This window comes from Monodon monoceros, unplaced genomic scaffold, assembly GCF_005190385.1.
Source record: "Monodon monoceros isolate NGI ecotype Baffin Bay Population unplaced genomic scaffold, NGI_Narwhal_1 Super_Scaffold_7, whole genome shotgun sequence".
Taxonomy (NCBI): domain Eukaryota; kingdom Metazoa; phylum Chordata; class Mammalia; order Artiodactyla; family Monodontidae; genus Monodon; species Monodon monoceros.
In genome coordinates, this window is record NW_021703784.1 from 95,597,300 (window position 1) to 95,610,498 (window position 13,199).

The following is a 13,199-nucleotide window of genomic DNA, read 5'->3' on the forward strand; positions in this document are numbered from 1 at the left end:
AATAGGAATGGGGGTGGGTACCCCTTTCAGAAGGCATCATAGATTAAAAAGAGAGAGAAGCGTTGCCTCTCCATTCAACCACGGATCCGTGTCTCCCAGCCCTACTTACCCAGCCACCCGTACCCACCCCCGTGCACTCTCACGAAAAGAGGAAATGGGCCCGGGGGAGAAGACAGGATTCCTGAGACAATAACAGGATTTTTCAGATGCCCAGCTCCCCCAGGATAAAAAGGACGGGAAAGAGCTAGGACCAATGAAACACTTTTGTTTTGTGGAAAGGCAAAGGGAAGCAGGAAGAAACTAGAACAGTTTCCATGGTGCTGGAGGGATGGGGGTAGGGGTATCAGGAATTAACCGGGAGGAGGGGGGATCTCCACTTGCCCGGAGAGCACGTATATGATGGAAACCCTGGCGCTCCCCTAACATGCTGACCTGTCCCTCTCTACCTTTCTTCCCTGAATCGACCAGAATCAAGTTTGTGGTGAAACTAGGGAAGGCCCCACCAGGATCTGTAGACAAAACACCGGGTAAAGAAGCAGGAGGCCTGGGGTCCGGGCCCAGCCCTGGAGAACCCTAGCTAGGTGATCTGAAGCATCTTTTCCTTTGGGAAAGCTGTGAAGCCAGTGCTGAACATCACTCAGCCCTGACTCTCTGCGATGCTGGGACTCTGTTCAGAGGCGGAACGTAAACAGGGATTGGTTGGGGGCAGCAGGCAACACCAGATGCAGCCCTCCCCTTCCCTATACAGAGGAGGCCAGAAAAACACCTAGATGGTAAGTCTGCCCTGGGAGTTTCTGCTTGGAAGCTGAAATGGCCTGACGGTGACTCAGAAACCACGGAAGTTCTCGAGGCTGATGGGTTCTTATAGACTGTACAGGCAGCTCTCCTGGGGGCTGCAAAACCACAGGACAGGCTGTGACCACTCTTAAGGAAAGAGCCGTATACTGCAAAGAGCTTTCTGCCCTCTGGGTCTTAAAGCAAACTCAGACTCAACTCTCCCTCCTTTGGAGACAAAATCGCCTCTGGGGATACAGCAAGCCTCCATGTGTCTCCTTCTCCTAGAATTCTCCTCAATAAAAATATCCTTTTGGGTATTAACAATGGCAACAGTAATGACAGCCATTCTGAGTGTTGCCTGGGGGCCCAGCACTGTGCTAAGAGCTATATATATTATATATAATCATTTCATCCTTACAGCCACCCCATAATATGGCTACTATTTTTATGCCCACTTTAAAGAAGAAGAACCTGAGGCCTAGAGAGATAGAGTAACTTGGCTAAGTCACATAGCCAATAAGGGGATAGAGATAGACTTCCAACCCGGGTAGGCAGACTCCAGAGCCTGCGTTTCGACCTCTATGCATAATATCCCTCTTCCTGTACCAACGTCATCCTTCTCCAGGAAGCCTTCCTTGATGCTCCTTTCCCCCACAGAGAAGCCCTCTCTCTGTCCTCTACATTCTCACAGGGTACATTTTCATACCATTCTTTGGACATCTTTCTTATACTACCCTGATGGTGTTTCCCCTCCAGCCTCTCCCTGGGAACTTAACTGCTGTGATTAGGTGGGGGGCGGGGGGGCGGGTTTGTGGCGGGGCAGGATGACCTACACTAAACAAACTCACAAGAGACTGATTGTTAAACCTGAAGTGCAATTTATTAATTTACACTGAGAAATGAAACCACCTAGGAGACAGGAATCCTGAGGTTGATTGGTCAGCACAATCTCTTTCAGGAAGGACAGACTTTTGGGAAAGGAAATCAATACCAGAAGGTTCTTCGTTCAGTACAAAATCAGAGTGAAGGGGATTGATGGATTGACACTTAGGTGAAGGCTGACGTACTCCTCTGAAGCCTCCTACCTGCCAAGGGACCAGAATGTCCAAGGCAGGGAGCCATATGGGTGTCCTTTTCTCTGGACAGTGCTGGATTTTTCTGGCTTCTGTGAAGATCCTACCTTTCCGGCTGCATTTATCATCATTGTGGCTGGCTTTTTTGTTCACTTGTTTGCTTAAATTAAATTCTCCGTATTTGATAGAACTGAAAGGCAATTTCCCATTGAGACCCACTGAAGAATTAGCAATACGTACCAGCCGTTCTGCCCTTCGAAGGACCTTCACATCCATGTTATCATTTCATCTCCACACTGCCTTGCAATGGAGGGATGGCAAATGGTACAAAATCTGAAGCCAGACTGCCTGGGTTTGAATCCTGGTAAAGTGTTTCCCCATCTCTAAGCTGGAAATAATAATAACACCCACCTCATCATTTGCTGAGAGAATTCAATGAGTTGATACACATAAAGTGCTTTGAACAGTGTCTGGCATCTGGTAAGCACTCAATACTTGTTAGCAATGATTAATAATTCATTTCATAGATGAAAAAACTGAAGCCCAGAGAGATAAAAAGTCACTAATATCATACAGCCAGTAAGTGGTGGAGAAGCTCACAGAGCTTCTCTGTTTTCATAACAATTTCCCACACCCCAAACTCAGCCACCCTCTCCTGGTGTGAACAGACCCAGTGCAGCTGCCTCCATCTTTGGAGGCTGAGTCTTTCAGAGACTGGAAGGTCTCACTCCCTGAGGGGAGGGGCATTCTCCCTGGGGAAAGCTCTAGAAAGTCCTCAGAGTCCTGGATGCAAGTGGCCCAAGTTTCCGCACAGTTCAAAATGAGCATAATCTGGGATTTCCCTGGCGGTCCAGCGGTTAAGACTCCGTGCTTCTACTGCAGGGGGCGCGGGTTTGATCCCTGCTTGGGGAACTAAAATCCCGCATGCTGTGTGGTGAGGCCAAAAAATAATAATAAAATGAACATAATCCTCTTTCCTCCCACTTAGAGCACAGATCTGCCTGTGGAGGAGATGCACCAATATGCACTGACGTTCCTGTCCGGTCCTCCCCGTATCCCCTCCTCAAGCCTGAGTTTCCATTCTTCAGAGCTGAACGTGGGATGCTGCGTCCCGCTGCAGAACAGGGAAGAGACAGAATAACATTCGGATTTAAACAGCTCTCTACAACTTGTCAAACAGAGCACTTCCCCAGGCTCCCCCTGAGCAACCGTCCCACCAGTCAGAAGGGATGCTGTAGAGTGTTTGCAGGCAGGTTTGGTTTCAGAGTCCCCAGTGAGAAGCAGATACCTCCCAGAGGTAACGCAGAGATGTTATCAGCTGTTCATTAGCCCACACCTAATAGGTATCTGGGCTCAGGGGAAGTGACACCAAGAGGTGCCACTGACAAATTAAGTGATTAGGCTCTGACCCAGCACCTGAGTAAGGTGAGAGAGGCAGGGGTAGAGTGGTGATACCTAGATTCTATTTTGCAATCGGAAGCCTGAGGCTTCTGGAAGAGCTGACATGGTTAAGTGTACTTTCTGTGCAATCTTACCCTGCCACCAGGTGACGAGTCAGCCACAGAACCCCTCTTCTATCTATCAAAGCCAGGCAGTCAGGGTAGCCAGAGAGCCTGGACTGAGGGAGGAAGGATGCCTTCCTGCCCTCTCCGCCTCAATCACCAAACTCACGCTGCGCTCTGTACCTTGAAGTTTGGGCAGGTTGTAGCCCACCTGCCTCATCCTACAACTTGTGCACTCAACGTTGGGGCTCATCAGAGTTTCTACCCAACCCACACCCGCACATACGGTCAGTCTTTAAGCTATATTAAGGTGCAAAGGAGAGACCTGAAGTCACACCTGGAAGCAAAGAGGTCCAAAGCAAGTGATGGGACTGGAGGGACGCTGACACAGGGCTCCTGGCAGATTGATCCAGAAAGGGCAACGGGAGTGAACTGACCCCCACTGAGCTCTGTGCAGGGCTTGGTCTATACATGGTGGTGCTGAGGGATTGGGTCCAAGGAGGATCCTGGATGTCTACGGTTCCCTGGGATTGGGGACCGGGAGGGCCCAGAGCTGTGAAGGATCCAGGTCAGGCTATAGGACTCAGGAGTTAAGACAACCTAAAAGGAGGCGGGGGGTGGGGGGAGGGTCGGGGAGGAATTCCCTGGCGGCCAATGGTTAGGACTCTGCACTTCCACTGCTGGGGGGAACTAAGATCCTGCAAGCAGCGCAGCATGGTTAAAAAAAAAAAAAAAGAAAATAAGAAAAGGAGGCGGGACTAAGGCTGCTCACACCTGAAGGGAGTGCCCAGGCAGGCTGGAATCTGACCCTGAGGCACGACTAGGAGGGCTTGGGGCCACTCCTGGGAACTCTGGCTTGACAAATGCCCTTGAGAAAGATGCAGCTTGGGCTGGTTTTTGACTTGGCCCCAAGTCACTTGTCCAGATTCCTCAAAACAGGAGACTCCCAGGAAACAGAAGGAACCAAACTGCCTTGGGACTTTCACTAAATAGCTTCAGCATCGGGACTTCCCTGGTGGCGCAGTGGAGAAGACTCCGTACTCCCAGTGCAGGCGGTCCAGGTTTGATCCTGGTCAGGGAACTAGAACCCACATGCATGCTGCTACTAACAGTTCGCATGCCGCAACTAAGGAGCCCGCCTGCTGCAGCTAAGACCTGGTGCAACCAAATAAATAAATAAATATTTTTTTAAAATTAAAAACCTTCCAAAAGTAATAAATAAATAAATAGCTTCAGCATCAGTAAGAAAGGAACCCTCCCTCTCTCAGCCAGGATGGGAGAGAGGGGCTGCAGGCCCCACCCTGGAGGGAAGGGGCAGTGACGGGCAGCAGGAGAGGAGGAAGCATGGCTGCAGGATGCATGCGACGCTCCGGCAGGGGTGTGTTGGGGAGGGCCTCGCCGCCCCGCCCCCAAGTCTACAGAGGGCCTCGCCGCCCCGCCCCCAAGTCTACAGAACTGACGATTAGGAGTCAAAGGTCATTATGATCCTTGTCCAAGCCTGGGGTGGCCACCCCTGGTCCGTCCACAGCCTCCCTCCAGCTCTGAAACACGCTCCTGGGTGTCCTTGAATAAGTCCCTTCTCCTCTGAGCCACTTCTTGAACCAGAAAAGAGGAATGCAACGGCACTGGGCTCCCTCCAGGAACTCTGTGAGCATCGCGTGAGATTTGGACACCCTCGCCCCGAATCCACGCATGCCGTTCTCCGTGTCCTCTCCGTCATCAGCATTGTAGAATGCAGGCCACAGAAAGAACTCTGGTGCTGACGGAGGGCCTCTGGCTGGGAGCAGCTTGGGTGCTGAGACCCTGGGGCACACAGAAGGCCAGGAAGTAGCCAAGGCAGGGGTAAGAGGCATCTGTCACCCCTGAGGCCGGCTACCTGGGCCCAGCACCTCATGGCACCTTTGCATCGGTACTGAGCTCCCACGGCCCTGGGAAGAGCTGCTGCTCTCCCTCTATTAAAGTGATCTGAAACCTGGGACAGGCTGCGGTCCTCCTGGACCTCAATTCTCCTCGTGGCTCTGTGGGAGAATCCACCAGGCCCAGCCCAGCTCCTGCAGAAGGCCTTCTACTCTGTTCCTCACGCCCCAGCCAACTCCTACTCGTCCTCCAGAGCCCAGCTCGAATATGACTTCCTGAAGGACACTGTCCCCCAGCACCAGTGCTCTCACTGGCACACGTGCTCTCACTGTGGCCCATATTCTCTCATCATAGAATTTATCCCCGCTTGTAATTACATATTTGTGTTCGGGATTATTTGATTTCTGAGTTCTCCCCCATCACAGGCACAGGTAAACACCCATGGGTACACAGTGGGGGCAAGGACCTTTAGTCACTTATTCAACGACCATTTATTAAGTGACTGCTGATGCCAGGATGGCTCCAAGGGCTGCCGTTACATCAGTTGGATAAAAAGACAAAAACCCCTGCTCTCATGGAGCTTACTTTTTTTTTTGGGCTGTGCTGTGTGGCTTGTGGGATCTTAGTTCCCCAACTGGGGATTGAACTCCTGGCAGTGAGAGCACGGAGTCCTAACCACTGGACAGCCAGGGAACTCCCGGAGCTCACATTCTAGTAGGAAGAGGCAGACAATAAACAATAAACCCAGCAAGTAACTAACTTACATTCTGTTGGAAGGTTATGGAAAGAAAAGAAAAAGTAGAGCAGGGTATGGGAAGACCTGTGTGCCAGGTGAGAGCCAGAGGTGCAGGACTAAGCAGGGAGATCAGGGAGGCCTCACTGAGAAGGGGAAGCAGGGGCAAAGCCTTGAAGAAAGCAAGGACTTGGCAGACGGTGGCTGTTCACTGCTAAATTTCCAGCCCCTGGTCCCATGGTTGGCCCCCAGTAGTCATGTAATAAATGATTAAACAGATGAATGAGTGGGTGAATGGATGGATTGTCTTTATTTAGCGCAATGTCCAGCCAAGACACTGTCACCTGGACCTGGGGGGTTGTGGTGGTCCTTGTAGTTGACCCCCTTTTGAGCATCTCTTTCCCCCTCTCCGCTGTTCAGCAATAATGTGGCTCTGGGTTTGATCTAGTCTGTAAGACTGCCCTGATGCATCCAAGATAATCATAGCGGTATCACACTCCCTGCCAGGGACTGATTCAGGAACCCCAACCCAAGTCAGTCAGTACATAACCCCCTCCAGGTGACCATTGTCTCAAGTGAGTTTTGACCTAAGATATCCCAGAGAGAAGGGAAAGATTTTTGTCCCGTGATGGGGGAAGACCTGATTTCTCCTCCCAAAGAAGGACAAGGAGGCCAGATTAAGCCAGTTTGGGTTGGGTTTTCTATAACTTGCACCCCCAAAGTACTCTGGCTGATGAGGGGCATCCCTTCCACTCCCCCTGTGTGCTGGTTCGACCCCCTCATGGGTCAACATTACCCTTTTTGCCAAGGTCAGAGATAAAGCGGTCTGTCCCATCTCTGGGTACCACCCAGTACCAGCTCCTGTCCTCTCAAACCCCCCTGTGAAGTATACATTATTCTCACCTAAATTTTTTTTTTTTTTAGTTTTTTATATCATCCCCATCTTAGAATACAGCCCTTGGACTCAGAGAAGCTACTGAAATATGTCTTGACCAAAAACCCATCTCTGAAGCCATCCAGCTGATGGTCAGAGAAGGGAGAGGATAAAATCTTCAGCTGAAAAAAGAGAGGGTGCCTGGGTCCTGCATGTGCTGAGGAGAGGCTCCAGCTGCAGCCTGGAGAGCCCCCACTTCTTAGGTGGGTCTTGCCTCAGGCAGGAAATTCCTCTTTTTTAAAAAATTTTAAATTATTAAAGAGGTAATACAGGCACAGGGTTCTAAAAAAACAAACAGCACAGGGCTTCCCTGATAGCGCAGTGGCTGAGAGTCCGCCTGCCGATGCAGGGGACGCGGGTTCGTGCCCCGGTCCGGGAAGATCCCACATGCCGCGGAGCGGCTGGGCCCGTGAGCCATGGCCGCTGGGCCTGTGCGTCCGGAGCCTGTGCTCCGCAACGGGAGAGGCCACAACAGTGAGAGGCCCGCGTACCGCAAAAAAAAAAAAAAAAAAAAAACCACAAACAGCACAAAAGATTACATAGTAAAACCTAAGTCTCCCAGGATCTCGGCAGTGCCTAGGGGCAGCTGTGGTGGGCATGGAGGTGGGGAGATCTCTATTACTTGAATCCACAAGCCCCTCAAATTACCCTGAGACTCAGTACAGTCTGCTGGCTAGACAAGCATTGCCCTTCCCTCCCTCTCAACCAGAGTCTTTCCAATACAAGATTCTGGGCAGCTACTCTTACCTATTTTATTTATGCTCTTCCAGAGATTGTCTATGCGTGTATCAGTATATGTGTGTATAATTATATATATATATATATATATATATATATATATGTATTTCATTCCACAGGGTTTTGATACAAATGATAAATATTATTACACTCTTCTGCACTTTGCTTTGTTAACTTAGTATCTTTGATACTGTTCCATATAAAAACATATAGACCTCGTTCATTCTTTTTGATGGCTGTATATGGACGTACTAAAATGTATGTAACCAACCCCTACGGATGACACTTAGGTTGTTTCCTACATCATATGCTACCACGAACAAGGCTACATTGGCTATTGAGCTACACATATCTTCGTGTACATTTTAAGAGTAACTGCAGGAGGGACTTCCCTGGTGGTCCAGTGGTTAAGACTCTGTGATCCCAATGCAGGGGGCACAAGTTCCATCCCTGGCTGGGGAACTAAGATCCCACATGCCATGCAGTGCTGCTAAATAAATAAATAAATAAGTAGAGGAGGGCTTCCCTGGTGGCACAGTGGTTAAGAATCCACCTGCCAATGCAGGGAACACGGGTTCGAGCCCTGGTCTGGGAAGATCCCACATGCTGCGGAGCAACTAAGCCCGTGCGCCACAACTACTGAGCCTGCACTCTAGAGCCCGTGAGCCACAACTACTGAAGCCCATGCGCCCAGAGGCCGTGCTCCACAACAAGAGAAGCCACTGCAATGAGAAGCCCGTGCACCGCAATGAAGAGTAGCCCCGGCTCACCACAACTAGAGAAAGCCCACACGCAGCAACGAAGACCCAATGCAGCCAAAAATAATAAATAAATTTATAAAAAATAAAATAAATTTGTAGAGGAAAATTAAATAAATAAGTAAATAAATAGATGCACTCTTTGGAGGAAAAAAAAAAGAATAACTGCAAGATATTTTCCTAAACAGTGAATTTTGAGACCCATGAGCACGTGCATTTTATTTTATTTTTATTTTTCTAAGCGTTTTTTTTTGTTTGTTTGCTTGTTTGTTTTTTTGGCTGTGTTGGGTCTTTGTTGCTGCGCACAGGCTTTCTCTAGTTGCAGCGAGTGGAGGATACTTTTCATTGTGGTGCACGGGCTTCTCATTGTGGTGGCTTGCCTTTGTTGTGGAGCACGGGCTCTAGGCTCACGGGCTTCAGTAGTTGCGGCGCGTGGGCTCAGTAGTTGTGGCTCGCGGGCTTAGTTGCTCTGCAGCATGTGGGAACTTCCTGGATCAGGGCTCAAACCCGTATCCCCTGCACTGGCAGGTGGATTCTTAACCACTGCGCCACCAGGGAAGTCCCAAAAAAGAAGATTCTTAAACAAAAAGGAAAACCACTCATCAATTCCCCAACCTTCGGTAATTTTCATTTTTGCATATTCTCCTCCAGACTTTGTCAACATGAATACTTACTATTTGTGGTTGCAATCACAGTGTTCATGCAAATTGTGGATCCTGCTTTTTCTCAACAAACATGATGTTATAAACAGTTTCCATGCTTCTGCATATTCTTTATAATTATCATTTTTGTGGTAGCATAATACTGTATTGACTAGATTAGGTATGGTTTTCTTAACCATCTCACTGCCTGGAGAAATACAGGAGAATAATGCCAGTGGCATGCCTGGAGCTTTTTTCTTCTGCTGAATTATGGTCTTAAGATCAATTCCCAGGAGTGAGATTAATGAGTCAAAAGGTAATAATATTTTCAAGGCTCTTGTTACATTGTACTAGATTGTTTTCCAGAGTTTTGCACACTGCTTCCAGAGACAGAGGAGCACAGACTTCATCCAATCTGGCTGGCACCGGGTAATGGTGTTTGTAAATTCTGCTAATTTAATAAGTATGAAATGCTATCTCCATACTGCTCTCATTTGCACCTCTTTGATCACTAACCAGCTGAACTATTTTCCAAGCATTTGTTTACTCTCTGCTTATCCTCTTGGGTGAAACAGTGGGTCCACATCCTTCACCCGTTTATCTGTTGGAGTCCTGAGGCCTTTCTTATCAATTTGAATGAGCATTTTAGAGTCGATAAATATTAATCATTTGCCAGCCAGATTTGGCCATTGGAGGCTTCTGAGCAGGTGAATGCATGATCAAACTACAGCTTGGGAAGATTAATAGTTAGGTTGACTGAGGAAACTGGGCTGAGAGACAGAGAAATCTGTCGGTAGGCTGCCGGGCTCGATCCCACAGCGGGGACCTGAACAACACAGTAGGAGTGGAAATGGGCAGGAGGGTCCGTGGCCCCCATACTGGAGCTTGTGGTTCTCTGCATTGCCTCCAGCAATGCCCCCTCATGCTCCCTTGCAAGTTCAGTGGCTTCAGCCCACAGAATTGGAGGGGAAAGGGATTGTTGTGTCCTGTCCATTCACTCTGCAGATAAGAAATGTTGTGTGTGGAGGACCACACAGCGAGGGGATGCTGCAAGCGCCTTCCTCATCTGGGGTCTCCAGGGGGTGGGGGAGGGGTTGGAGCATTAGTGCAACTGGGAAGGGGGAATCACCAGAGTCTTTTGCCCTATTATTTGGGTTCCCAGACTAATGGAGTCTAAGGCAACTCATCCCATAGCCACCCCCAGGCAGGGCTTCCCAATACTTCCCCATACCCACCTCCACCCCAGACTTTTTTTTTCCATTTGATTATTTTATTACATTTCACAACTAGTTTATCTCTGTGAGTTCACCATGGTATCACAAGATTCAAAGTCTGGTGTTATTAAAATGTGCTATTGAGGTGGGTATTTTTGTTTTTTGGAGTAGAGCTGCTTTACAATGTTGTGTCAGTTTCTGCTGTACAGCAAAGTGAATCAGCCACGTGTATACATATACCCCCTCTTCCTTGGACTTCCTTCCCATTTAGGTCACCACAGAGCATTGATAGAGTTCTCTGTGCTATACAGTCTGTCCTCAGTAGTTATCTATTTTATACATAGTCGTGTATATATGTCAATCCCAGTCTCCCAATCCATCCCACCCCCGACCCCAGACTTTTCACACACTGCTGGATACCAGCATGACCAGCAGCACCTTGCACCAAGATTGTTTGATTAGCATCTTCCCACTAGTCGGTGGGTCCAATAGGTCAGCCACACTTGTGCTGAGTGCCTACTCTGGACTGGGCTGTACCAGGTACACGAAATAAAGCAAAGTCAAAAAAGATATGGACCCTGCACTCAGTGAATTCATGGTCTCGCGAGAAAGGGAGGCTCTCTGCACCGGGAAGGGCACTCCAGCAGACACAACGGGACCTCACTTTCTAACCAAGAGGCCTCCAGGGCGCCAAAATTCTGACTTACGGTCAAGACTGGCATGGAGCCTCATGAAAGAAGGAGAGGGTCACGCAGACCTGGATTCAGAACCTGGCTCCACAGTTTCCTCACCCTATGCCCTCTGATGAAGCCATGTGACTTCTCGGTCCAGCTGCCCTTAATATTTGCAGGGCCAGGGCGGGATGCAAACAGAGGCTCTGGGACCCTAGGTTGAGAGGTTCCTGCTCGCCCCACCAGTCCACGCCGGGCAACCCATGCCCACAAGGTACCCCAGCCTCCAGCACAGAAGCTTTGCCCTTTTGTGTTCTTCAAAGGGACTCAACATTGGAAGGCTAGGTTCAAATTCCAAATGATCCAACTCCTCGGAGTTCTGTACAGAAATCCAGCCACCTCCTCTTCTCTTCCCAAACCCAACTCCACCGCAAACCAGGGGCCTCGTGGACGTGCATGGGAATATCGCACCCACATGTCCAAGCTCCACCCACACCTCCTCCAAACAGCTGCCCCTCAGCCACCCTAGGGGCACACGTACTGGCACAAAGGTAGAGGGGAGATGATGCCTACACGGGTGCCAAAAGTAGACTTGGGCCATTTGAGCAAGAGATTCCAGGGTTCTGGATACCCAAAGCGTGGCCTCAAAGGGGGAATGCAGGGAATTCCCTGGTTGGCTCGTGGTTAGGATCCCGGGCTTTCCCTGCCATGGCCCGGGTTCAATCCCTGGTCGGGGAACTGAGATCCCGCAAGCGGCGCGGCGCAGCCAAATAAATAAATAATTAATTAAAAATAAAAGGGGAATTCAGGCTCTCAGAGGACACATCCCTTTGGTCTCAAGGCCTTTTTCCCCCATGGAAGGATGCCGGCTGGAGGAGGACCAGAGCAAAACCCTCTAAATCATGGGACCCAGGGCAAGATACTTCTTGCCCAGATCTAAAAGTAGTACAACCGCTCTGAGTTTGTATCTCCATCTGTAAAAAGGGGATAGTAGTAGACCTTCCCTCCCACAGAGCGGCTCTGAATGTTAAATGAGCCAGTACACATACATTCATGACATGACGTGATTAGTTAACAAAGGTCAGTTATTATTATAAATAATGTAGAGGGACAGAAACTCGAGAAACCAAGCAGGGAAGGCGAAAGTACATTCTGACAGCCCTGCCCTTTAAACGAATCTAGTTTAGGTTTTCTCCCCTGTTTAAGAGACGACCTGGAAAGGAACCCTGTCCCCATCAGGCCAGGCAGGATAGGATGTGGAACTCACTGGCAAGGGTTCCGGGAGGCAAGTGCAGGCCCAGGTTTTTCCCCTCCCTCCATAGTATACGATCACCCCGACAGGTTCGGGGGCAGGTCTGGTGGCCAGTGGGAGTCCTGAGGGACCCAGAGTGGGGTCTGGGGGAATCCCTAGAAATTCTGATCTTCATCTGGGGCCCACATCACAACCCCAGAGCTGGGAAGTTGGGGACAGCATGGCTGAGAGGCTTCACTGTAGCTTCTGATTCCAGAGTCACATAGAAAGAAGGATGTCACCGAGTCATGGCTTTTTGAGACTTCAAGAGTTTTGGGTCCAAGATGTACCTTTTGATAATGGGGAGCCTGAAGCCCAGAGAGGAGAGAGGCCGTTCCCACATTACACAGACATTCGGAGGCAGAGTCCAGGCTAGAACTCAAGACTTCTAATTTTCAGGTCTGGATTGCTTTCATCACACTGGGCAGACATCCCTGGTCTGTGGCAGGGGCAGGTGGAGATGTGGAGGTCAGACACACACACAGGGTGGGAAGTTCTAACTAAGAACTGACTCCCGGACCCAGCTCTGCCACTTAGGACTTCTGAGACCTCAGGCCATAACTTTACTTTCTGTCCCTAAACTGCAACATCTATTTCCTCAGGTTGCTGTTAGGCTAAACAAGAAAATTAATATGAATATTATTAGCGTTTATTGAGCACAAGGTCAGGCTCTCTGTCAGGTTCTTTCATGCTTTATTTCATTTCATCCTTAAACAACCTGAGGAGCTGGGAGCTACTATTGCCCCCCGACCCCCGCCTCATTTTCTGGATGAGAAAACTGAAGCTTAGAAAACTTCAACACCTTGCCCAAGGTCATCCAGCTATGAGAGCAGCAGAGGCAGGGCGTGAACCCAGCAATGCCTCTGCTCTTGACCATCGAGCCACCCCATCTTGTATGCCAACTGCCAAGTGTCCTGCGGTGAAGTTGCCAAGTAGGTGCAGAAAAGAACCAGGGAAGTTCTGCGGACTCACTAAAGCGGCCCCCAAGAAGGAAGAGGGGCCCCAGGTGT